This window comes from Ovis aries, chromosome 14 (assembly GCF_016772045.2).
Source record: "Ovis aries strain OAR_USU_Benz2616 breed Rambouillet chromosome 14, ARS-UI_Ramb_v3.0, whole genome shotgun sequence".
NCBI classification, from domain to species: Eukaryota; Metazoa; Chordata; class Mammalia; order Artiodactyla; family Bovidae; genus Ovis; species Ovis aries.
Window position 1 is genome coordinate 9,231,041 of NC_056067.1, and position 26,422 is coordinate 9,257,462.

General features: G+C 45.3%; 1 protein-coding gene and 1 non-coding gene across 5 annotated transcripts in view; one reads left to right on the plus strand and one right to left on the minus strand.

The window, feature by feature from the left end:
• The window catches only part of CDH13 (cadherin 13), a 1,037,580-nt gene that overhangs the window by 576,773 nt on the left and 434,385 nt on the right, over positions 1-26,422 (plus strand). The window lies entirely within an intron of this gene.
• On the minus strand, positions 12,448-12,519 carry TRNAS-GGA (transfer RNA serine (anticodon GGA)). The gene has a single exon. It is a non-coding gene; the product is annotated as a tRNA-Ser (tRNA).

Here is a 26,422-nt window from a genome sequence, read left to right on the forward strand (position 1 = left end):
GGCCTTGCTTAGCCTGTGGCCTCTTCCTCCATCCTCACAGCTGGCAAGGGTGAATTGAGTCCTGCACATACCATTCTCTCTTTCCCACCCCTCTTCCAGCTTGTAAGGACCCTGTGACAACACTGAATCTATCTGGATGATCCAGGAAGACCTTATTTTAAATTCAGCTGATTGACAGTAGAGGCACAGAGCAGGTTAGTGATTGAGCCAGTGGAACAGCTGGTAAGTGATAGATGGTCTTACCTTGGCCCCAACTACAGTCACTCTGGGGCTTCCCAGGTGGCCCAGTGGGTAAAGAATATCCCTGCAGCACCGGAGACGTGGGTTTGATCCCTGGGTTGGGAAGATCCCCTGGAGGAGAGCATGGCAACCCACCTCCAGTATTCTTGCCTGGAGAATCCCATGGACCGAGGAGCCTGGTGAGCTACAGTCCAAGAGTCAGACACAACTGAAGTGACTTAGCATGCACAGTCCCTCTAGAACCTGGGGAGAGAGGGTGTAGCCAGCAGTGTGAACCAACCCCTCTTTGGTTGGCTGTAAATAGTGTGACAACTAGAGGGAGCGGTAACTCAGTCAACCCTTGTGAGGGAATCACCCATGTGATTCCCTTTCTTACCATCGGAAGCAGCCTGTCATTTCTCTGATATGTTTTCCTACCAGAGCATCAGTGTCCGAGCCTATTTCTCACTTTGCTCGTTTCTCTTCTTGAAGTGTCATCTTGGTGTTTTATGATGATCATTTTCTTCAGAACAAGTGAGAATCAAGCAATGGTTAGACACTTGCTTCTTGTTTGTATTTGGAGCAGTCTCGGGCTCGGAGCTACCTTGAATCTATCACTGAGCTCGAGGTGCTGCTCTGATGCCTTTCATCCATGGGCAAAGCAGGGGCACCGGGTGGAGTGTGGATGCCTCAGCCTAAGGAGGCAGGTCCCAGCACACCTGGTCCCGACTCTAAGCTAGTTTTTGCCTCACAGGTGAGCACGCTAGTGCGGGACCCACTCAGCTCACAGTCCAGGTTCCTGCCCCTGTGCAACTCACAAAAAATAGCAACAGTCAGGCTTGATCTCCTAAAAGAATCCTAAAAGATGAGGCTGTGAAAGTGCTGCACTCAATATGCCAGCAAATTTGGAAAACTCAGCAGTGGCCACAGGACTGGAAAAGGTCAGTTTTCATTCCAATCCCAAAGAAAGGCAATGCCAAACAATGCTCAGACTACCGCACAATAACACTCATCTCACATGCTAGTAAAGTAATGTTCAAAATTCTCCAAGCCTGGCTTCAGCAATACGCAAATCGTGAACTTCCAGATGTTCAAGCTGGTTTTAGAAAAGGCAGAGAAACCAGAGATCAAATTGCCAACATCTGCTGGATCATTGAAAAAGCAAGAGAGTTCCAGAAAAACATCTCTTTCTGCTTTATTGACTATGCCAAAGCCTTCGATTGTGTGGATCACAACAAACTCTGGAAAATTCTGAAAGAGATGGGAATACCAGACCACCTGACCTGCCTCTTGAGAAACCTGTATACACATCAGGAAGTAACAGTTAGAACTGAACATGTAACAACAGACTGGTTCCAAATAGGGAAAGGAGTACATCAAGGCTGTATATTGTCACCCTGCTTATTTAACTTCTATGCAGAGTACATCATGAGAAACGCTGGGCTGGATGAAGCACAAGCTGGAATCAAGATTTCTAGGAGAAATATCAATAACCTCAGATATGCAGATGACACCACCCTTACAGCAGAAAGTGAAGAGGAACTGAAGAGCCTCTTGATGAAAGTAAAAGAGGAGAGTTAAAACAGTTGGCTTAAAACTCAACATTCAGAAAACTAAGATCATGGCATCTGGTCCCATCACTTCATGGGAAATAGATGGGGAAATAGTGACAGACTTTATATTTTTGGCTCCAAAATCATTGCAGATGGTGACTGCAGCCATGAAATTAAAAGACGCTTGCTCTTTGGAAGAAAGGTTATGACCAACCTAGACAGCATATTAAAAAGCAGAAACATTACTTTGCAAACAAAGGTCCATCTAATCAAAGCTATGGCTTTTCCAGTAGTCATGTATGGATGTGAGAGTTGGACTATAAAGAAAGCTGAGCCCTGAAGAATCGATGCTTTTGAACCGTGGTGTTGAAGAAGACTCTTGAGAGTCCCTTGGACTGCAAGGAGATCCAACCAGTCCATCCTAAAGGAAATCAGTCCTGAGTGTTCATTGGAAGGACTGATGCTGAAGCTGAAACTCCAATACTTTGGCCACCTGATGCGAAGAGTCAACTCATTGAAAAAGACCCTGATGCTGAGAAAGATTGAAGGCAAGAGGAGAAGGGGATGACAGAAGATGCGATTGTTGGATGGCATCACCAACTCGATGGACATGAGTTTGAGTAAGCTCCAAGAGTTGGTGATGGACAGGGAGGCCTGGCGTGCTGGGATTCATGGGGTCGCAAAGAGTCAGACATGACTGAGCAACTGAACTGAACTGAACTGATTATCCTCAGCTCAGATGAAGTCCTTTTCTTTGGATGATCTCTTCTCCCCTAGCATGCTAAGGATTTGAGAATGAAGAAGCACATGTGTAGCTCTCTCAGGAACCTTGAAGGAAGAGACTGTTTTCATTTGGAGAAGCTAAATCTTGAGGAAGTATCAGGAAGCAAGTAACACAGCTGGTAGGCGAGAGAGTCAGATGACAAATCCGTGTCTTTTCTATCCAGAGTCCAGGTGCCCCCCACTGGCTCTTCCACACAGCATGGGGCTTTCTTGCTGTAAACCAGTGGTTTTCAATCAGGAATCATGGTGCCCCCAGGGACAGTTGGCCATGTTGGGAGACATTTTTGCCTAACAACTCGGAGGGAAGGTGCTGCTGACACCTCGTAGATAGAAACTAGGGATGCTACTAAACACCCTCCAATGCACGGGGCAGCACCCACTGCAAGGGATGGTCAAGCCCCAGCTGCTCTGAGTATCACTGCTGACAAACTCTGGTGTAAAATGAGAATAATCAAACTGACCCTGTAGGGTTGCTGTGAGCTTTGAAAGTGGTAACGCTTGTGCTGCAGCATGGTAAACCTTCTATCTAAAAGTCCTGCCCCACCAACCAGATGTCCTTCTAGCTGGAATGTTGGCAGGCTAGGGCTCCACCCATCCAGAGACCCCGCTTAATTCTGAGAAGCGTGCCGTAACAGGGTTTTAGAAGAACTCACCCAAGGCTCATTTTTCATTCTGCGTGGGGTTTTAATTTTTTTTCTCATTTCGGAAGAAAAATTCCATTTCCTTACTCCTGAGGGAAAACTAATTCCAGCAAAGGCCATTTGTCTTTGGTACCTTAAGATCTAGATAATTTACTGCAAGTTTATTTTTATTGAAAATTATGTAGATATTATTCTGAAACACAATTTCCAGCTATATGGCACTTTTAAACATTATATTTTAACTGCTAATACATACACTGAGGATATATGCTGGAATGTGCATTTCTTAAAGATACCTTTATTTTTTATGACTCTCTGCCTTTGAGATCCTCAAACTCGTATGCTATGAAGTGCTAAAGGATTAAGATATTTTCAAATGAAAATTGTCTTATAAGTTATGAGTTGTTACCATTTGACTGCAGTTCAAACTCATGACACTTTATATAGCCTATATGATTAATTCAGAAATAATTTGCATTTAAATGTGTTTAAGATGTTTAACTTGTGATTTCCTATTTTAAGATTGGCAGAAGCACTCCAGTCTCTAAATTATGTGGACAACCTCCCATTGCCATTGCATAGACCTGAGAAGGATTTGGATATTAATAGAGAATAGCTTTTTCAAACTGTTTGTGAAAAACTGAAGAACTGAGAGATGGCCCCACATACATATACATACACAGACACTCACAAAAGGGAGTTCTGTGCTCCCTGAGGAACAGTTGGGAAGCACTGAAAAACTATAATTGCTTCTTTGAAATTCACAGTGCGCCTTTGACACAGCACAGACATTTTGAAGGCCCAGAGATGAGAACCTGTTTAAGCCAGCATATTCCACACCTTTAAAAACTAAATCTTGCAACAATAATCTCCTAGAAGAAATATTAACCATTATAGAAATCCCATTCTGGTTAATGTTTAGAGCGGAAAAAATGTGAGTAATGAGGACTGAAAGAAATGGTCAAGGTGGGAAACGCCTGATAGAGGCAACACGCCTTCCTGAGATGCTGTGTGTTCTGCTGTCCTGGAAAAACCGTTCTGTAGACAGCCTGGCATCAACATTCTTCAGTAATGCCGTGGACACCAGGCTCCTCCCCCTTCCTGTTGTTTTAGCTAATCAAGAGGTAAGGGAGTCTGTGAACTGATGGAGGGACAAACACATGTTGGTCATCCCCTCTATGGGATATTACTGAGCCGTAGAAGTGGAGTGCAGGACTGATACATGGTATAATGTGCGTGAACCCCAGAAACGAGATGCTGAGTGAAAGAAACCAGACGCAGAAGTTTACATTTTTGCATGGCTGCTTTGACAGGAAATTTCTAGAATAGGTAAGTCGTAGACACAGAAAGCAAATGACTGGCACAGCTCATGGGTACCGGGGTTTCCTTTGGGGATGATGAAAACGTTTTGAAACTAGACAGTAATGGCGGATGCGCAACACTGTGGATGCACTGAACGCCATTGAATTGGTCACTTTAAAACGATTGCTTACATATTATGTGAATGTGACCTGAATCTTTTAATAATGAGAAACAATAGGTGGACAGGAAAACCTGTAAAAGTGAGAAGACAGGAAAACCCAGGTGTAAATACCAGGAGGGAGAGGGCAGAGCAGAAGAAAATGGAGAAAATCAAAGGGGTAGGTATGTCCTGCACACTCTCCAAGGCAGCATGGGCACCTTGTCAACATCTGACAACAATGTCAGAAATTACAGCCCCAGGAAATAGATGATGAGTACAAAGGAGTGGCCACTGAGAGGAAGAAGGCAGCTTCTGCCCAGATCAGCAGAGAGCTGATCCACACCGGGGTGATGTTTCAATCACTGGAGCCTGGTGACCCACACTTAGCTTTGCTTCCAAGGTGGAAGTAAGTGACCATGAAACTAAGCTGGACCTTCAGGGCCCTTCCCCTAGCCTGGCCCCTTCTGGATCCCTGTTCCCAATGTTGTTTTGTGACTGCGTGCTCTTCTGCTTAGAGGACACTCCCTGCCCCCACCAACTGCATAATCTTCAGCTTCTTCACAACCTGAATCAGCCTCTGTGACCATAGCCTAGTGGAGCCATCCCGTTTCTGTTTGAACGTGGTCAACCGTCACATTCATTACTGCCTACTGAAAGCTAAGCGTCTTATATATTGGAGAAGCACTACACCAGTGAGGTCCATTAGAACTTTCTGTAGCAATGGAAGTGACCTCTAGTATGCTTCCCAGTACTGGAGCCACAGAGATGGTAGTCTGATACAGTGGCTATTGAATGCTGGAAATATGGCCAGTGCAGCTATGAAACTGAATTTTTTTTTACTTCTTTTTAAATGAGTTTTAATTTAAATAGCCGCTTGGCTGATGATTATGGTATTGGAAAGTGCAGGCATAGGAAGAAATATGAGTGAAATGTTATCTTTAGTATCACACAGACCTGTGTTTGAATATTAGTTTTGCCTCTCACTAGCTATATACTTTCGGAGAAGGCGATGGCCCCCACTCCAGTGCTCTTGCCTGGAAAGTCCCATGGAGGGAGGAGCCTGGTAGACTGCAGTCCATGGAGTCGCGAAGAGTCAGACATAACTGAGTGACTTCACTTTCACTTTTCACTTTCATGCACTGGAGAAGGAAATGGCAACCCACTCCAGTGTTCTTGCCTGGAGAATCCCAGGGATGGCGGAGCTTGGTGGGCTGCTGTCTATGGGGTCGCACAGAGTCGGACACGACTGAAGCAACTTAGCAGCAGCAGCAGCAGCAGCTATATACTTTGGGGCAAGTTGTTTAATCTGTAAGCTTTGGTTTCCTCATCAATAAAAAGATAGAGATGGGAGGACCTACTTGCAAGAAGTGTTGTTGAGATGAAATGAGATATTGCCCATTAAGTGCACAGAACTGGGCATCTAATACGTGCTTTAGTAAACATTATTTGTGCCTTTTGATACTGGTTTACTTTTGATATTGTGCCTTTGGACATTGGTTTGATTTGGGTTTGACTGGTTTGACACTGCTTTACACAGCAATCCTTTGAATAAATGAGATTTAGAGAGGTGAAATGACTATGGTCAGTGTTATATAGCCAGAAGACAGAGAAGTGGGAATTTAGGGCCACGGGTTCTAAAATCAAAGTCCATTGGCTTGTTTTTGCCCTGTGCTTCCTCAACCCTTGGAGGCCTGGTTCCCAAGTTCATCTACACTGGAGGATGAGATGGGGACTGAGGGAAGCATCTTTCTTTTCCCTATAAGCTGCTCCATTAAGCATGAGCTGCTCTGTTTTTTGTTGACAGCAGATCTATGGGAGGGACTGAAGTCCTAGGGAAAATGCGTGAATGTGTGAGTGGGTGTCTGTGTCCGCAGTGGTCTTTATTCCTTGGCCAGGCTGGCTCTAGCCAGGTTCCAGGCTGGACTAGCAAGAGAGACCCCAGTCTCTGTCATCTCAGCCCCCGGAAGATTCTGGTTAAGTCAAACTTTTCAGGCAAACTGTTGACCCTATTGATTCAGCCAGTCTTGGTTCATGTTTAAGACGTTGAACATCCCCTTTTGAATGCTTTTTCGTCATTGTGTATAAATTGCCTCTAAGTCCTAGAAAGCAAGGTCTGGCATAGAGGCAGTCTCCTTTCATTCCAACTTTAGTGGTAAAGAGCACCTGCATCCCGCTGTCCACACCTCAGAGCTTGGAGTAGGCTTGGAGTGAATTACATTCAGATCTCACTGCAAAATGCCCTACATGTGCTCTTGTTCTCATCTTGTTTGAATTCTCAGGAAAGCTTAAGGAGCTAAAGAATCAGTGCTGCTTTAGGGTCTAAGGCTTCACTTCCCACTCTAAATACAGTAACTGTCTTGTCACACTGGCTCTTTAACAGCCCTGCCCATGTCTTTCTTAAGAGAAATAGAGTGAAGTTTCATTAACAGGAGAGATCAGCGGTAGCTCAGGTATAAGTTATCACCGCAGAGGGAGAGCAGCAGGGTTAGCTCCTCCAGTTGGAAATAAAAAAGATGAATGTGAAGAGGAAATGAAGTTAGTGCTTCACCACCCGGATGCTCTGCCACGGATGCTCGAGAAGAGAGAGGAGAGCTCTTTCTAAACACAGACTGTATACCAAAGGCAATTACTATTTTTTAACCTACAAAAGATCCACTTGCCATGTTAAGGTTCACAGACCTCTCTCCAGTACCATGACCCCAGCATGGTCTTATTTTATGACTCATAAAGCTGGGGGCTTTATGCTGGCTCTCATAGCAGCCTCATGGAACTATAATCCTTCCCCAAAGATTCTGGGGTTCCCAACCTGTCAAGAAGACAGAACCGTGTGGCATCATTCCAGTCTCCCTGCTTCCTGTGACTGATTTGCTTATTCTGAAGTGTGCTTGCCTTTTCCACCTACCACACGCATTCACTCGTTCACACAATCGTTAATTCAGCAGGTGATTACTCAGCTGCTGCTGCTGCTGCTAAGTCACTGCAGTCGCGTCCGACTCTGTGCGACCCCAGAGACGGCAGCCCACCAGGCTCACCCGTCCCTGGGATTCTCCAGGCAAGAACATGGGTTGCCATTTCCTTCTCCAATGCATGAAAGTGAAAAGTGAAAGTGAAGTCACTCAGTCGTGTCTGACTCTTGGCGACCCCATGGACTGCAGCCCACCAGGCTCCTCCATCCATGGGATTTTCCAGGCAAGAGCACTGGAGTGGGTGCACCTGTCAGATCCTGTTCAAGGCACTAAGCAATGACCCAAGTCCCTGCTTTCAGGGAACTTACCACAGCAGAGATACAAGGGGTGATAAATGTTCCTGAATGAAATTAAACAGTGTGAGGAGCATGGGGACGCAGGGCATGAGCAATCTCCTATTCACATGAGATGGTCCTGGCTGGCCTTTGTAAAGAGGAGTCATTTCAGCAGAGACCTGATGCAGGAGAAGGATGTGAGCAGTGCAGATACCTGCAAGAAAAGAGAGCTGCACAGATTAGCAGTTGCCAGGCTGGGGGTGGAGAGTGTTGCAGAAATACAGGGTCCTACAGTCTAGGAAGGAGCTCAGGGGAAAGCTTATGCAAAGATTTTTTAGCAACTGTGCCCTTGCTGGCTGCCACCATTTTTTTCCCACAGGGCCTGTGGGAAAATAGTTATGATAGCAGCTGCAAAGGCCCTGGGATGGAAGTGAGCTTTTTATGTTTGAGGAAGATATGGGAGGGGGTAGATCATGCATGGACTCTAGATTCTGGGTAAGGTGGGAAGCACTGGAGGTTTTGAGCAGAGGCAGGATGCAATCTAACATACCTTTCTCCAGGAATCCTGACAGGGACACAGCAATAGGCTGTAGAAGAAACAGACCTATGCAGTAGGCAGTAAGCCAGGTGAAAGAGGGTGGAGCTTGGATTAAGGTGGCCCAGGAGGAGGTGATAAGGGTTTGGATATGACAAGTGTTGAAGAGAGAGACAACAGAATTCACTGCTGAATTAAAAGTAGAATGCAAGAGAAAGAAGTATTGACTGTGGTTAGGAGACTTTTGTCCTGAGCCAAAAGGGAGGCCAGGTTATCATCTACTGAGGTGGGGATGGCTGAAGAGAACAGGGGGCCAGAATAATCTCATGCCATATGCAGATACTACTAGAAAAATAGGTTGGTCACCTTCGAGTGCTAAAGGAGTTTTTCCAAAATTTTCTGAGTTACAACCAGTGTAAATCCAAACCAAGGTTTTCTGAATCAGATGTGCCTGGAGCAGGTAAACAGCCCAGTCAGGATGGACTGGGCTCACAGGGTGGTGATGAGGCCCAGGCCGAGCAAGCCCATCACTGCAGTCACTAGACCCTGTGGTTTCAGGGACTTAGGGCAGCACCAGAGGATCCCTGTGGAATAGGCAGAAGTCTCTGCCCCAGGGACAGCAGCGACACTTGGGAGAACTCCAAGAAAGTCCCTGTGTTAGGAGATTGCCTTCTTGGGGATTAGTCAGCTTGAGTTGTCAGTAACAAAATACCACAGACTGGGGACTTAATGCCAGAGCTCTGGAGGCCAGAACCCAAGGTTGAAGAATTGGCAGCTTGGAGTCTGCCTGCTGAGGCCTCTCTCCTTGTCTTGCAGAGAGTTGTCTTCCCTGTGTGTTCAGACAGCCTTTTCTCTCTTTGTGCAGTTAGGATATCTCTCCCTTTCCTTATAAGGACCAGCTGGACTGGATTGGAGCCCACCACTTTATGCCTTCGTTTCACCTTAACTACTTCCTTTAAAGTCCCTATCTAAGTCTCCAAATAGTTCAGACATCAACATGTAAATCAAAGAGACACAATTCGGACCATGACAGAGACCTCTGTTGATGAAGATTTTGAGGCTGCCTCCAGATCAACAGGAAAGAGAACCACAGTCGTTGACATGAAGGTCAATATGAGGCCATCAAACTTACATTCAGTTCTCTTATGAGATCTGGGCCTCCAAGAAAGTCATTTGAAATAAGGAAACTAGCAAACAAACATTTTATCCAACTGGCTTAGACACAGACTTTTGGAAGTGTAGTATCACCATGTTAAGCCTGTTTCTCATTAACTACAAAGCTTTCTCCCATGTGGGTTTACCAGCTTTATAGAAAAAAGCTTTCATGGCACCACCTGATTCACATCTGTGGAAATGGAGAATCTAGTCTGCCCATGTCATCTTCTGAAATTAAAAACATAGGGAAGTGTCAAACTTTCTACTTTGTAAAAGCGTATTGACCACTCTTTTTTTCTGTATCCATTAGTTTTTATTGCTGAGTTTTCTATCTGTATCTTCGTCTATACCTCTGTCTTTACTAATAGTGATTTTTTTTTTTAGATTTGTGAGCTCCAAAAGAGCTAAGACAGCATGCTGTAAATGGGCTTCTCTATGTTGGCACAGCACTTTGTAAATAGAGACCCAATAATTCATTCAACAAACATCTAGTGAGCAGTCGCCGTGTGGGGGGCAGTATGTAGGGCATGTGGCTAATACTCAAGGGTGCAGCAGAGAGGGCATCTGTGTTCTCACAATTATATTAAGGATGTTAGAGTAGCAATATTAAGGACTGCTGTTTACAGAGCCCATCTCATCTGCCAGAATTGTGTTCCGTTGTTTACATATATTCTCTTAATTAACCTATATTATTAAGCAGTTGTTTCCTAAATGTCCTCCTCAGAATGCTGTCTGGCAAAATGTTGCTGAATGCTGTATGCATCAGGCATCCCAGGACCACCCTTGCTTTTGGTAATTCCCTAGAAGAACTCACAGACTCAGCATGTAGTGAGTCCAAGGCTGAGATTTACCACAGTGAAAGGATTCCAAGCAAAGTTAGCAGAGGGAAAATGTGCCCAGTGGGGAGCGGGAAGGAAACCAGGCCCAAGCTCCAAGCTTCCTTTCCTAATGGAGTCACACAGGACAGCTCAGCTCTCCCACAATGACTAGTGACGACACGCGTGAAGTGGCCACAGGAAAGCCCATCAGAGACTCAGTGCCCAAGGTCACACAGGCATCCTGTCTGGCGAGAAGCAAAACTCTGCACTTCCAGAAAGAAGGATGTTCAGCATAAACCAGATACTTCTGTGTACACAGACCATACGCAGTTAACCACCATCATCAGTTAGGGAACAGTAGAGACTCTCCCAAAATCCAAGTTCCCAGATGCCAACCAAGGGCTGACCTTGGAAGCAGGCCTTTCTAGGGACAGCGGTCTCTGTTGGGTCAGCTCTTTATTGCACACTGTGCCATAGATAGAAGGATACATACATACATATCCAAAGCAAGTTGACCACAGTTAAGCTGATTTCTTTACGTCTGGATTCCAGCAGTCCAGACTTACTTGACTAGGGGTCACTCCCATCATCTTTCAGCAAAGCATCTTAGAAGACTTCTGCTTTGTAGGAAATGACCTCAAGAAGTTTTGGTGGAAAGATGACATTGGTCTCATTGAAGTCGAATATAGCCAAAAAAAAAAAAAAAGTAATTTAAAAATGTACGATTTATCTTTTACTTTGCTTTTCAGCACTGACAGATAATTGTTAAGTAACTTCTCAGATGGTGCTCAGAGGTACCTAGAGGGAAGAGTGCTAAAACTGAGCTAGCCTCCTCAGGCTATAAAATCTAAGAAATCCATTTAGATTCGGGATTCTTAGTTGTGGTCTTTACAAACTCATCAAGGAGTCATCTGTTAACTAAATAATTAGCTTGCTTTATTTGAAATTAGATTAAAATTGTCTGGGCTTCCACGGTGCCTCAGTGGTAAAGAATCCACCTGCCAGTGCATATGTTTGATCCCTGGCCTGAGAGGATCCCACGTGCCATGGAGAAACTAAGCCTGTGTGCCACAACTGTTGAACCTGCGCCCTAGAGCCCCCAGGAACCACAACTAGTGAGCCCACAAGCCACAGATACTGAAGCCTGACTGCTCTGGGGCCCATGCTCTACAGCTAGAAAAGCCACGGCAATGAGAAGCCTGTGCACTGCAACTAGGGAGTGGCCCCTACTCGCCACAACTAGAGAAAAAAGCCCGAGTAGCAGGGAAGAACCCAGCACAGCCAAAAAAAAAAAAAAAAAAAGAAAGAAATTCAGAATTGTTTCTGCATCTGAAGGACTTTAACCAGGGTTAGATCCTGAGCTCTGAAATATAATTTACACATCTTTTTCAGCATGTTGAAAACCTAATCCAATTCTTGTTTCTTATCTCACTAGTAAGTTTTTTGCTTAAAAGTTGAGTTAGTTTTCACTTATTGTTACAATCAAGATTTTAGAATAGGCTTTTATTCAGTTAAATATTGGGACTAGAAGTTAATCATTCTCCAGATGCATTAACTTTGGGAATTATTGATAAGACAGGAACCCAGTTTCCACTAACATTTCCAAGCGAGATCTTCAGGAAATTTGTGTGTGAAATCTTGAAGAAGTAAGCAGGCTTTGTCCCTTGTCCAAGTGGTGATCGGTTATGTTCTTCCATGACTTCTGCCTCCATCGGCACTTGCAGGTATCAGGATCCTAATCTCACGCGCATCCGGACCTCGTGTTGTCTGATTCCTTGTGACTTCCCTCTGTGATGCCCTGGAACCTCTCAGCCCCACCCCCGGTCTGGGGTGGCCTGCTTCTTCATCTCTATGCTCCATCCATCTCCACTTGTTTCTCTTTTTTCTGGAATGTACACTTTTAGAAGGTGTATGTGAAGTCACTCAGTCGTGTCTGACTCTTTGCGACCCCATGGACTGTAGCCTACCAGGCTCCTCCCTCCATGGGATTCTCCAGGCAAGAGTACTGGAGTGAGTTGCCATTTCCTTCTCCAGGGGATCTTCCCGACCCAGGGATTGAACCTGGGTCTCCTGCATTCCAGGCAGATGCTTTAACCTCTGAGCCACCAGGGAAGCCCCAATGACACTTTGAGAAGTGATCACTAATTCCTCTTGGTTTGATCTATGACATATTTCCTCCTTGGTCCATCCATAGCATTATTTTCTCAGTTCTAATTTTCACTTTTACTTGACCAGGTGAGATTCTCCCCTTTGGCTTTGAGGCACTTGTCTCTCCTCTCCTCTGGTGTTGCCACCAGAGGCTCACCACTGGGTCTGGCCGCTCCCTTATGTGAACCATCAGCACTTCTCTGTTAACCTCAGGATGAGTTCCAGTGGGACACACCCCCTCTGCCATCTGTCTCCTTCTTCAGCTCTCCTTCTGGATACTGCTTCTGCCCTGCCCTGCTGAGCTGCTCGTCACTGCCTCACTGCATCTCGCTGCCTCCGTGCCTTTGCACATCAGTATCTACTGGGTTGATGGATGGCCACAACAGTGTGGGTGATGACAGGATGAGCCAGGAAGGACATCTGATTTGATTAGGGCGGTGGGGAAGGTGAGAATAGGTGTAGGAATACTTGTGCTGGGTCTTCAGCTCTAAACAAAGGGATCCTATGGATTTAGGATTAGAGATCATTTGATCTATGTCATCCCAAGAAGGAGAGAAGAACCAGTTCACAGATTTAATTTTATGGGAAAGAGAGATAGGGTCTGGCAGGTCATTTAAGTCCACTGAAAGATGGGAGCGGGGGACAGAACCTGTGGCAGTGTGCTCTGTACCAGGTACGATTTACTTGGGTAGAATGAGCTTCCGGATGAGGCTCTCTGTGGCTGAGTTGTAAAGAGCTGGAAGTGGTAAACGATTTGATGAGGCCTCCGCTTTGCACGTGCTTTGGTGTGGCACATACCCTGCTCTTGTCTCTGAAGCTAGTGACCTGCCCCCCCCCGCCCCCCCACCTCTCGGCTTCAGTCTGGACATTTTGAGAATGGAATCCAGGCTGTAATCATTTTTATTTTTTAAAAAAATGACCACTGTAGCATACTGCCTGTAAAACATTTGTTACACATTTACATCATTCAGATTTGGATATCACTCTTCACCAGCACCCTGCATGAATGCACCCCACCTCTAAATACTTGCCTTATTGTTTAAATTCTGAATCCTTTCAATGGGCGAAACAAACAATGCTTCAGTGTCAAATCCAGAAATCGAGTCTAAATGCACCCCCTAAATACGAGCTAGTAAGTCACGGCAAATAATAAAAGAGGCTTACAAAGCACAGATGTTTCTCAAAGAGAGCTGCTGCTCTTTAAATGTCACCGTGGATTAGGGCCCTTCGTTCTGCTCTGTCTCCACAGCTCTGTGTAATAAGTGCAGGGGACACCACGCTGCTGAGGAGGGGGGAGAATCCGGATGAATCTGGAGGGGAAGGCAGATGTTTTCTAATTTCCATGGGACCCTCCTAATCAAGAGGTGCTCATGACATTGGGGGAGGGATTGCACCCAATTGGGGGAGGGATTGTGAGGACCCGCTGGCTTTGTTCCACTCATAGGCCCAGATTTGCTCCCATCAGCAGGGACAAGGGGAGGGAAAGCTACAAGGAGGGAACTGGAAAGTCAGGAAGGGAGAGAACAGTGTGTGTATTTGTGTGCGGGTGAGGAGGAGAGAGAGCAGGGAGAAATGAAAATCCTAACCTGAGACTGTGTCCGTCAGGAGTGGGTGTGTGTTTGTGCAGTCTCAGCCTTTCCTGAGTCCTCAGGAGCTTGTGGGAGACCTGGATCCACAGCGCCAAATGACCAGCAGGAAGTACCGTCATACGCAGGTATAATATGGCATTATTTAATGCCATTTTTATAGCATTGAAAATGGATTCACAAAGTTAATAGCTTACGATGAAAAATAAGACTAAGGAATCATCAGCCAGTGGTAGGTCAAGAGAATCTGAAACTCTCTTTTCACCTTGGTGCTGAGACATCAACATACCCCATTCCCTTTTCTGTCTCTCAGAACTTTTCCCAAAAAGCACCCATGAGCTTCTTTCCTTCTCATCTTAAACAGAGTCTAAAATGAAGTGAGGTGAAGTGAAATCACTCAGTAGTGTCCAACTCTTTGTGACCCCATGGACTGTAGCCTACCACTCTCCTCCATCCATGGGATTTTGCAGGCAAGGGTACTGAAGTGGGTTGCCATTTCCTTCTCCAGAGGATCTTCCCGACCCAATATGGGTCTCCCATATTGTAGGCAGATGCTCTACCATCCAAGCCACCAGGGAAGTCCAAACAGAGTCTAAGAAAATAGTAAATGCTTCGCTCAGTTCAGTTCAGTTCCATCACTCAGTCGTGTCCAGCTCTTTGCGATACCATGAACTGCAATGCACGAGGCCTCCCTGTCCTTCACCAAATCCCGGAGTCCACGCAACCCATGTCCATTGTGTTGGTGATGCCATCTAACCATCTCATCCTCTGTCGTCCCCTTCTCCTCCTGCCCTCAATCTTTCCCAGCATCAGGGTCTTTTCAAATGAGTCAGCTCTCTACATCAGGTGGCCAAAGTATTGGAGTTTCAGCTTCAACATCAGTCCCTCCAATGAACACCCAGGACTGGTCTCTTTTAGGATGGACTGGTTGGATCCCCTTGCATTCCAAGGGACTCTCAAGAGTCTTCTTCAACACCACAGTTCAAAAGCATCAATTCTTTGGTGCTCAGCTTTCTTTATAGTCCAACTCTCATATCTATACCTGACTACTGGAAAAACCATAGCCTTGACTACACAGACCGTTGTTGGCAAAGTAACGTCTCTGCTTTTTAATATGCCGTCTATGTTGGTCATAACTTTCCTTCCAAGGAGCAAGCGTCTTTTAATTTCATGGCTGCAGTCACCATCTGCAGTGATTTTGGAGCCCAGAAAAATAAAGTAAGCCACCGTTTCCACTGTTTCCCCATCTATTTGCCATGAAGTGATGGGACCAGACGCCATGATCTTCATTTTCTGAATGGTGAGCTTTAAGCCAACTTTTTCACTCTCCACTTTCACTTTCATCCAGAGGCTTTTGAGTTCCTCTTCACTTTCTGCCATAAGGGTGGTGTCATCTGCATATCTGAGGTTATTGATATTTCTCCCGGCAATCTTGATTCCAGCTTGTGCTTCCTCCAGCCCAGCATTTCTCATGATGTACTCTGCATAGAAGTTAAATAAGCAGGGTGACAATATACAGCTTTGATGTACTCCTTTTCCTATTTTAAACCAGTCTGTTGTTCCATGTCCAGTTCTAACTGTTACTTCCTGATGTGTATACAGGTTTCTCAAAAGGCAGGTCAGGTGCTCTGGTGTTCCCATCTCTTGAAGAATTTTCCACAGTTTATTGTGATCCACACAATCAAAGGGTTTGGCATCATCAATAAAGCAGCAATAGATGTTTTTCTGGAACTCTCTTGCTATTTCCATGATCCAGTGGATGTTGGCAATTTGATCTCTGGTTTCTCTGCCTTTTCTAAAACCAGCTTGAACATCTGGAAGTTCATGGCTCATGTATTGCTGAAGCCTGGCTTGGAGAATTTTGAGCATTACTTTACTAGCATGTGAGATGAGTGCAATTGTGTGGTAGTTTGAGCATTCTTTGGCATTGCCTTTCTTTGGGATTGGAATGAAAACTGACCTTTTCCAGTCCTGTGGCCACTGCTGAGTTTTCCAAATTTGCTGGCATATTGAGTGCAGCACTTTCACAGCATCATCTTTCAGGATTTGAAATAGCTCAACTGGAATTCCATCACCTCCACTAGCTTTGTTCATAGTGATGCTTTCTAAGGCCCACTTGACTTCACATTCCAGGATGTCCGGCTCTAGGTGAGTGGGAGTGATCACACCTTCATGATATCTGGGTCATGAAGATCTTTTTTGTACAGTTCTTCTGTGTATTCTTGCCACCTCTTCTTAATATCATCTGCTTCTCTTAGGTCCATACCATTTCTGTCCTTTATTGAGCCCATCTTTGCATGAAATGTTCCCTTGGTATCTCTAGTTTTCTTGAAGGGATCTCTAGTCTTCCCCATTCTCTTGTTTCCCTCTATTTCTTTGCACTGATCGCTGAGGAAGGCTTTCTTATCTCTCCTTGCTATTCTTTGGAACTCTGCATTCAAATGTGTATATCTTTCCTTTTCTCCTTTGCTTTTCACTTCTCTTCTTTTCACAGCTATTTATAAAGCCTCCTCCCACAGCCATTTTGCTTTTTTGCATTTCTTTTTCTTGGGGATGGTCTTGCTCCCTGTCTCCCATACAATATCACGAACCTCTGACAGAATGTGGTCCACTGAAGAAGGGAATGGCAAACCACTTCAGTATTCTGGCCTTGAGAATCCCATAAACAGTATGAAAAAGCAAAAATAGGACACTGATAGATGAACTCCCCAGGACAGTAGGTGCCCAATATGCTACTGGAGATTAGTGGAGAAATAACTCCAGAAGGAATGAAGGGATGGAGCCAAAGCAAAAACAACACCCAGTTGTGGATAGGATTGGTGATAGAAGCAAGATTCGATGCTGTGAGGAGCAATATTGCATAGGAACCTGGAATGTTAGGTCCATGAATCAAGGCAAATTGGAAGTGGTCAAACAGGAGATGCAAGATTGAATCAGCGAACTAAGATGGACTGAGATGGGTGAATTTAACTCAGATGACCATTATATCCACTACTGTGAGCAGGAATCCCTTAGAAGACATGGAGTAGCCATCATAGTCAACAAAAGAATCTGAAATGCAGTACTTGGATGCAGTCTCAAAAATGACAGAATGATCTCTGTTCGTTTCCAAGGCAAACCATTCAATATCACGGTAGTCCAAGTCTATGCCCCAACCAGTAATGTTGAAGAAGCTGAAGTTGAACGGTTCTATGAAGACCTATAAGACCTGCTAGAACTAACACCCAAAAAAGATGTCCTTTTCATTATAGGGGACTGGAATGCAAAAGTAGGAAGTCAAGAAACACCTGGAGTAACAGGCAAATATGGCCTTGGAGTACAGAATGAAGCAGGGCAAAGGCTAACAGAGTTCTGCCAAGAGAACGCACTGATCATAGCAAACACCCTCTTCCAACAACACAGGACAAGACTCTACACATGGACATCACCAGATGGTCAACACCAAAATCAGATTGATTATATCCTTTAGCCGAAGATAGAGAAGCTCTATACAGTCAGCAAAAACAAGACCGGGAGCAGACTGTGGCTCAGATCATGAACTCCTTATTGCCAAATTCAGACTGAAATTGAAGAAAATGGGAAAAACCACTAGACCATTCAGGTATGACCTAAATAAAATCCCTTATGACTATACAGTGGAAGTGAGAAATAGATTTAAGGGACTAGATCTGATAGACAGAATGCCTGATGAACTATGGTTGGAGGTTCATGACATTGTACAGGAGACAGGGAGCAAGACCATCCCCAAGAAAAAGAAATGCAAAAAAGCAAAATGCTTAGCTAACAACCTCCAAAAAGAGCACTGTTATTGACCAACCAAGTAGTTCTTTCTTTGCAGTAGAGATAAGAGAGACCAAATAACTCAAGTTACCTGAGACCACTAGTAGGAAACCCTTTAGCTAAATGGCCGTGCCCATGGGGTGTTAGAGTGATAGTATTTGTGAGTTATTACTGCCTTTAAGATATAATGCTTTTGATCTACGGTAGGCTTCCCATTAACTATAAATCTGAAGAAATATTGGGAGGCAAGTCAACTGTCTCTGTGGTCTTAGCAGAAAGGCCAGGCCTCTGAGATCTAGATGGATGGTCTGAAAGATAGAGACCCTGTGTACCCACCTTGGTGACCACTGCTGGAGGCCTGCCGGAGGCTTGGTTTCATCCAAGGAGGAGGCTTTGTCTATAGTAGGTCCTGGCACTCTGTGAGACCAACTGGCAGGGACACCAGGGCTCGATCTGCCTGGAGGGAGAGACATACAAAGAAAGGCACCCGACTTGGCCAAACCGAGCTTTATAAGCATTTGACCTGCAGACCAGTGGGCACATCTCTTTCTAATTCCCAGGAAGACCCACCAAGTTAGGGTGTGCCTGTGTGGACTGATCCATGGGTAGAAGGGGAGCTTAAGTCCCAATGTTATCCCAGGTTTTACAATCCCCCCACTTTACATCTTTCCACTTCTGTGCCTCCCCACCCCTAGTATATTTGTTATAGGATATGAGTGGCATTTTTAAAATTTGAAGAGAATGTTTTAATTTCTCTTGATGTGTTTGCTATATCTTTAGGCAAGTATTTATTAGGATGTTATGGTTAATATAATCATGGCCATAACTTTCTAATGAATGCAAATAGGGAAATAAGATTTTATTAAGCAAGGATGATCATTTTGAAGCCATTATAAAGTTGTGTTTATGGAAAACATTTTAGGAGTACACCTGTTCTTAAGAGCAAATCTTATCCTCCTTTCTGGTTCTGGGGACTCTTTGGGACTTAGGCTGAGCCAAGTCAGGTGTGACAAGCCGTTGTGCGACGTAGCTGAGTGTGGATATTGGCATCTCAGCCATGCTGGAAGCAGAGCACGTGGAGTAAGACGCACCCTGGGACGAGGGTGGTGTCCCCCCAGGGGACAGTTGGCAACACCTGGAGACATTTTTGCACATTACAAATGAGAGGGGAGTGCTGCTGGCGTCTTAGGTGCAGGGGTTCTCTTCACCACCCCACAGTACGCAGCACAAAGCCTGGCCACGCTGAGTGCTCTGAGTGTCAGCTGTACCGTTAATATTATTGTTTCCGCCTCAAATTGCCGTTTCTGTGTGCGTGCACCGCTGCCTGTGCACACATGCAGGTCCATCTGCTCATGGAGCCGCGTAATCAAGGACCAGGGGCACTGTACTCTCTAACATACACATGGACACACACACACACACACACACACACACACACACACACACACACACACACACACACACACACACAGAGTCCATGTAGAAGCAATGAAAGTCAACTCTCCCACACCTCTGTGGCTTCCCAGGTGGTTCAAGTGGTAAAGATCCCGCCTGCCAGTTCAGGAGACCCAGGAGACACGGGTTTGACCCCTGGGTTGGGCAGATCCCCTGGAAGAGGAAATGGCCACCACTCCAGTGTTCTTGTCTAGAGAATCCCATGGAGAGAGGAGCCTGGCAGGCTGCAGTCCATGGGATCACAAAGAGTCAGATACGACGGAGCACGCACATACTCACTCAAACCTCTGTGGCAATAACACTCTGCTCAGAAGCCATCTGTAGATGGAGCCCACCGAAGCTGAGAGGGAGACTGTCCCGGATCTGATCAGATTCCTAAGACAAGGAGGGGACACCCCAGGGTTTCCCTGGCTCAAAGATGGAGGTGGGGGAGGTCAGCTCTGAGTGTGGGGTTGTTAGCTGTGTGACCTGGTGCAAGTTGTGGCACTGCTTTGAGGCTAACCACCCCCCATCTGCGGGTGCAACCACAGCTACAGCTCGTGGCTGTAGCATGAGGTGTGGGTAAGTTTGTAGCTCACCACCTGGTCATGACTTGAAATGGAATTGAGGGTCTGTGGTCCAGGACCCTCTCGGAAGACTCCTGACCTGAGACTCAGGAGTCCCTTGGACAAAAGTGCCTTGCGTCCTCTGGCACCATCAGTCATTTACTATTTCTCCTTTCCACACTGGCTAACTAGACGCACGGTGTCAAATCTGTGGTTCAAGCATGATAACTACATCTGCAGAGGGCCTGCTGTATCCGTCTTTCCCTCCTTTTTCGCTGACCTTTCTTTTCCTCTACTTGTAATTCCACATTATTGTGCTTAGTTTTGCAAGCTACCTTAAATCCAGTGTGGGTCCACATGAGGTATAAAAAATCTTTGGAAAAAAAAAAACCCGAAAACCCAAGCCTTAAGTCTGTTCAGTAATTCTCAAGGCTTTTGCTTAGCTTTTTTGTGCTTCTTCCAATTTGAGACCCACAATAAAAGTGACTGGCCCAACTTCTCTTATTGGCTGACTGTAACTTTAAAAAGAACTGAGTCCTATACCAAGTCTAATAGGATCAATTAAATTCCTTGTAAAAATGTCTCTAGGAGGGGGAAATGCTGGGTGAGATGCTAAAATTCTTCTGTCCAAAAGCAGGAGGCCAGCTCTTTCCTGTGTTTTTGCAGCTGATCAAAGCGTTCCTTGTGCCATCATAGCTTCTTGCCCAAGGTGTCTGTGACAGATGGCTCGTGAAGCAGCAGGCATGCACAAAAGCTCTTGCTATTATTTTTAATAAAAAATACTGACTATAGAGGAAATTGATTATAGGAAAGATTGAGCGTTAAGTTGTTGAACCTGTGCCAAGTTGGGGCACATTAAGACTTGCTCAGCATGGGCTGCGTGGCTGTGACAGTGGGCTTTGCAATTAAAAAAGAGAAGTGAAGATGCACCTCCAAAGGTCAGGCCTCCCTTCCTTTCCCCAGCTCTAAACCAGGGTCAGTCGCAAGGTGCCTATTTTGATTCACATTAGAAAATTAGGGTTGCATGTAGAAAATGGCTTTCCTGCAGATAGAGATTATTCTGCCTCTTACGTGTTGGAAAATATCTTCATGAGCATATTCGGGGACTTGGCACTGACTCCACCTGACAGCGTCCCTGCCATCATGCCCAGCAAAGGCTGGCACGTGCATCCTACCCCCACTTGGCTCCTCCTGCAAGGGCTGTGCTGGCCCAGATGTCCAAGCCTCATTTAACCCCTGAGAGTCCCCTTATTGGCATTTAGACTCATTACTTCCCTGACCCAACAGCAGAATGGATTCAGCAATCTGGAACAACTGTGGTTGTTTTATTTGTAATATTTGTCAGAGAATGGTGCTGTGGTGTGGACAGGACCAATTTCAAAGCCCAACTCTGCTTCTGCCAGACTGAACAAGCTTTGTAGCTTTTCTGTCTCTTTATCTGTGAAATGAGGATATCAGTTCCTAATTCATAAGGTTTTCCTGAAGATTACAGGTGACAATGCTGGTAAAATACTTTATGGTGAAACCAACTATATGCTAAGCACTTAGTAGGTGTCAGGAAGAAGTTCACAGTCTGATGATGGTCAAACCTGGAAGAACTTGACCTTGACCCAGCCTTAAAGGGCTGTTGATGACTAACCAGGTGTATGTCAATTGGCTCAATATAACTGAAAATTTTAAAACCTTTACATATTTTTCAAAAGTTGATGCTGCAAGATGATCAGAGACCAATGGTGCTTTCATTTTAAATATTGCCACCCACCCAGAACCCTTCCAGGCCCCAGAAGATTTAAGATAATCTTTCAAAGCATAAAAAATATCCTAGGCACCTGCAAGGAAGAGGATATGGTCCCTGCCCACAAGCAGCTCCCAGTCCTTCCTCAGTCCCTCGGGGGTCTGCAGCCTGGCCTTGCCCTTGGTGAGCTGTGATGGACTCTGATGTAGTTCACACTCCCTAACTTCCCCTCTCTCCTACAAATATTTATTGCTGACCTGTTATATCTCTCTCAGGGCCTGTATGTTCTGTCCTGTGTATGTCCCCTGTATGGGGAACAGTAGGCAAAAGGATTCTGCTTGGAGTGTATTATCTGGTTAAGGAAGCAGACATTGAAAAAGAAACAGTAAGTGAGGACGTTTTTAAAGGAAAATTACAGGACATGATCGGAACACAGAATGGAGGTCTTAACCAAGTCTGGGGATGGAAGAAGGCTTCTCTGAAGAAGAGATGCTCAATCCTTCTTTCCTGAGGGTGAGCTAGAGTAATCCACACAAGGAAGGGGTTCATCGTGGACAAAGGGACAGAATGTGCAAAGGCTAAAAGGAGGGAAAGTGATCGATTCAAAGAAACCCAGTACAGCTGCAGCTTAGGTAGAATCCGTCTCTATTTTCTTTACTAAAACTGAAATGACAAAGGTTGAATTTGTTGTCTCCATGAGCCCCCATTCTCTGATGTTGGGTCCTTGACATGAGAGGTTTATAAAAGGAAACCTGTCAGGGGAAGGTACCTCTGTGAATCTGTTAGTAAGATGAGCCCCAGTGGATGGGCCAAACACAAGCAACACTGATTATTATTTATTAAGATTTATTATTGCATACTCATGATGAAATGTGTGAGGTGATAGATTAAACCAAGCACCTTTATCACCAAGCACAAATTGGTGATTGTTTGGGGGCTGTTTTTGATGTAAGCTATGAATTGTACCAATAATGTTCATTAAGATGACCGAAGGCATTGATTTAGCTGAAAAGCATAGCTCTACACAGGCATTAGCTAAAGTCAGACTATTAGCAGAAAAAGTCTCCTGCTAATATTTTCAGCTGAAGGAACCAAAACAGGAGTAGCATACTTGAAATTGCAACACCCTATTGAGAATAGTCTGCTTTAATAGTTCTGGTTCCTGATTATTAAGATGAACCTTCTTAATGTACCCAATAAAAATCAGACTCGAAGATACCTAGCCAGCTTTAAGTGTCTGCACAAGGAGTAATATGCTGGTGAAGCCTTCATGCTGAAAATATTCTGTCTGCTGCTGATCACGATGAGAGAAAGGCACCCTGTGAAAGCTTGGGTGAGGTGTCTGCCTGCTGCAGGGCTTTCTGGAGTTGCCTGGGAACCACTGGCACATCTTAGATGTGACCAACCCATAGTGCCAGGGACAACGAACAGAGCCAGGGTGCAAACATATTAAAGCAAGAAGGGAATCTGCCATGCAGAGACATTAATTTAACATGACACCAACAGGGGTGTTTATATGTGCTCGTTGTGGTGTGAGACATCCTGCTCTAACTGAGTTAATGAAAAGTTAATGGCACAGAGCACATGACGATGCTGTAAATGACAGGCATGCGACCAGTCCCCATACCCTCTCGCTGCACGGGATCTTTCACCCACCGTCACGTTCCACTTCTGAGAGACTCATTCCACATCAGTGCCTCTCTTGCTCCCTTTGAAGAGGGGGAGTGCTGATCCATTTGAGACATAAACAAAGGGAACTGGAAAAGATAAAAGGAAGCTTGTGTGCTATGTCATAGCATCACCATAATCACCAGCCACGGACGTAAGCATCTCAGTGGGAACAGGAACAAGTGCACCCCTCCTAACGGCTGCGGTGGGACAGGGAGAAGGGTGCCTGCCCGAGGCGGAGGGGAGGTGACAGAATGGGGCCCTGGCTAGGAGGATGAGGTCTGAGGTGGGTTGGTGCAGATCTTTCTTACAAGGTGGGAAAGCCTCTCTGAGCTTCATTTTCTCATCTGTGGAATGGAGATAAGAGGATTCAGTGTTCACATTATGGCTGCCCCTCCTGATGAAACAGGAGACTCTCTCCGGAGCACTTGACACTGTGTTGGGCACAAGGCGAGTCTTAAGTAAAGGTTAGATGGTGCTGATTGGAGAGTCTTCTATACATGAGGGAAACAAAACGGCATGGTTTTACTGTGCCTCCTGCCCTTGTTTGGGCAGCCAAGGGTGTTCTGTGGGTTAGTTTTTATATGTTGGGTTGCTTTACTGATTTTTGTTACGGATGCCTCCAAAAAGGGATGCGCAAGGTACACACAGGTAGCCCGGGTGGAGAAGCACTTTAGAATCACTCATGGGAACAGGGCAGCACCAAAGAGCACAGGTCTCAGCCTGGAATCCGAAGAAACTCACCAGTTGGCTTGCAACTGAGCTCCAGGCCTGCTAACAGCTGACTCAGCCCTCACGTTTCCTGTGCTTTGAACCAGAGGACTCTTTCAAAGAAAGAGACAAACTTCTTCAGGGGCCTAAATTCCAAGGAGAATCTGTGATGGGTCATCATGGAACCCAGTGAACATAATTTTTGAGTAATTTTTTTTAAGCAATTAAAAGATAGAGAAATGAAACAGTTCTTATATGGCTCTTTCAAGGTACCGCTCTTGGTGAAGGCCAAATATGGTGACTTTCAAACTTTTTTGATTGAAACCCATAGTAAAGAAAGGAAAGAAAAAAGATTTTTTATCACATTCTAGTCCTCTCAATGCACACAGACACAGACATACACACATACCGCAGACACATGACAAGTTTTAAAGTAACACTGACTCTCTACTACAGATGATGCTTGCCTTCCAGTTTCTGTTCTCCTTTCTTCTCTTATCTGAAGTGCTGGCTGTGACCTATAAATTGATATCATAATTTGAAAATGAGTTGTGACATCCAGTTTTAAAAACACTGATCCAGGGCTTTAGATAAGAACGTATTTCTGAAAGTGTAGGGACAGGGATGAATGGGGCTAGGTATCTGGGGTTTGGGGAAGAATAAATTTTTGTTAGTGTTCATTTCTTCTCTGTCTCCCCCCCAGCATGGCGTGGAATCTGTCTGGCCCAGAATCCCACTAAAGGGAGCCTGCGGGGCACTGTCTGGACACATTTTCGGTTGTCACAACTGGTTTGGGAGCTCTACTGGCATCTGTTGGGTAGGGGCCAGAGATGCTGCTGAATGTCCTACAGTGCACGCAGGACAGCCCCCACCCCACAACAAAGAAGTTATCTGGTCCAAAATGTCGCTAGTGCTGAGCTGGGAAACCTGTAATGAACCTGAAAGACAATTGTGTTTTGCTCTTTTCTTCATTTTGTGGAGAGGACAGAAAGTTAGGTGACAGTCACTAATCAGATTTGTCCTGTCCTATGCTGGAGCCGTTCCAACCTACCTGGTTCTAATTTAGCAGTAACATGTGGACAGGCTCCGTGTCTGAGGTTACCCGGTACAGCTGTCTTCTTGCTGGCCCAGTGAGAACTTACTGAGTGATTAATAGCCATGGAGTTTCCTGAAACATCCAGGTGGAAGACACAACTGGCTTCTTCTCTTTTAATATCCGGTCGTATAAATTGAACATAGCAGGGTAACAGGAGGTGCCCCTGGAGACCTGGGCATGAGGTTCAGTCTCACGTGACCTTCTCTTAGTGTAATTTCTGAAGACCACATGGTGGCTAATGGGCTCCATCTCTCGGGTTTATCCACAGGGAGGAGGACATTAAGTCTACACGGTTGTGCTGTAATCAGAGGTGCAGGGAGCTAGAACTGGAAGAAACTTTCCCCACACTGTCTCCCCTGAAATGCTTGGCAATAAGAGTAGACTTGGACAGGCATTTTGTTTGAAAAGAGAAAATTTCACTTCCTTTCAAATGCCCTATGGTCCAGGTGAAGAGCCCAGTGTTTTTCTTTTTTTTTCCTTGTAGCATTTTTATTCAGAGAAGGCAATGGCAACCCACTCCGGTACTCTTGCCTGGAAAATCCCATGGATAAAGGAGCCTGGTAGGCTGTAGTCCATGGAGTTGCTAAGAGTCGGACACGACTGAGTGACTTCCCTTTCACTTTTCACTTTCATGCATTGGAGAAGGCAATGGCAACCCACTCCAGTGTTCTTGCCTGGAGAATCCCAGGGACGTGGGAGCCTGGTGGGCTGCCGTCCATGGGGTCGCATAGAGTCAGACACGACTGAAGCAACTTAGCAGCAGCAGTAGCATTTTTATTTCAGTTGAGAAGGCAAGGTTTACATATTTGGTGGTCAGGTCTCTTTAGTCTCTTTTAATATAGAAGAGTACTCTCTGCCCCACACTTGGCCTTTTTGTCTGATTACATTTTGTAAGAGTCAAAGCCAGTTTCAGCACTGGATATAGTATTCTGGATTTACCTGATTGCTTCCTCAATATCAGATCGTGGTAAACCATGCTGGTAGGAATACTAGTGTGACGATTACTGCATCACATCAGGGGGCTCATAGATGAGGCTGCTGTGCTATTTGTGATACTGAAGTTGGATGGTGGTGTAGCTCACAAGATAGAAGGTGCTTTCGTATCCTGTACTGGTGCTTTGCTTCCTGCCTTACTCCACTCTGTATAGCAGGCTCCTAACGCACATATATGGAGTTTAGAAAGATGGTAACGAGAACCCTGTATGCGAGACAGCAAAAGAGACACAGATGTCTAGAACAGGCTTTTGGACTCTGTGGGAGAGGGCGAGGGTGGGATGATTTGGGAGAATGG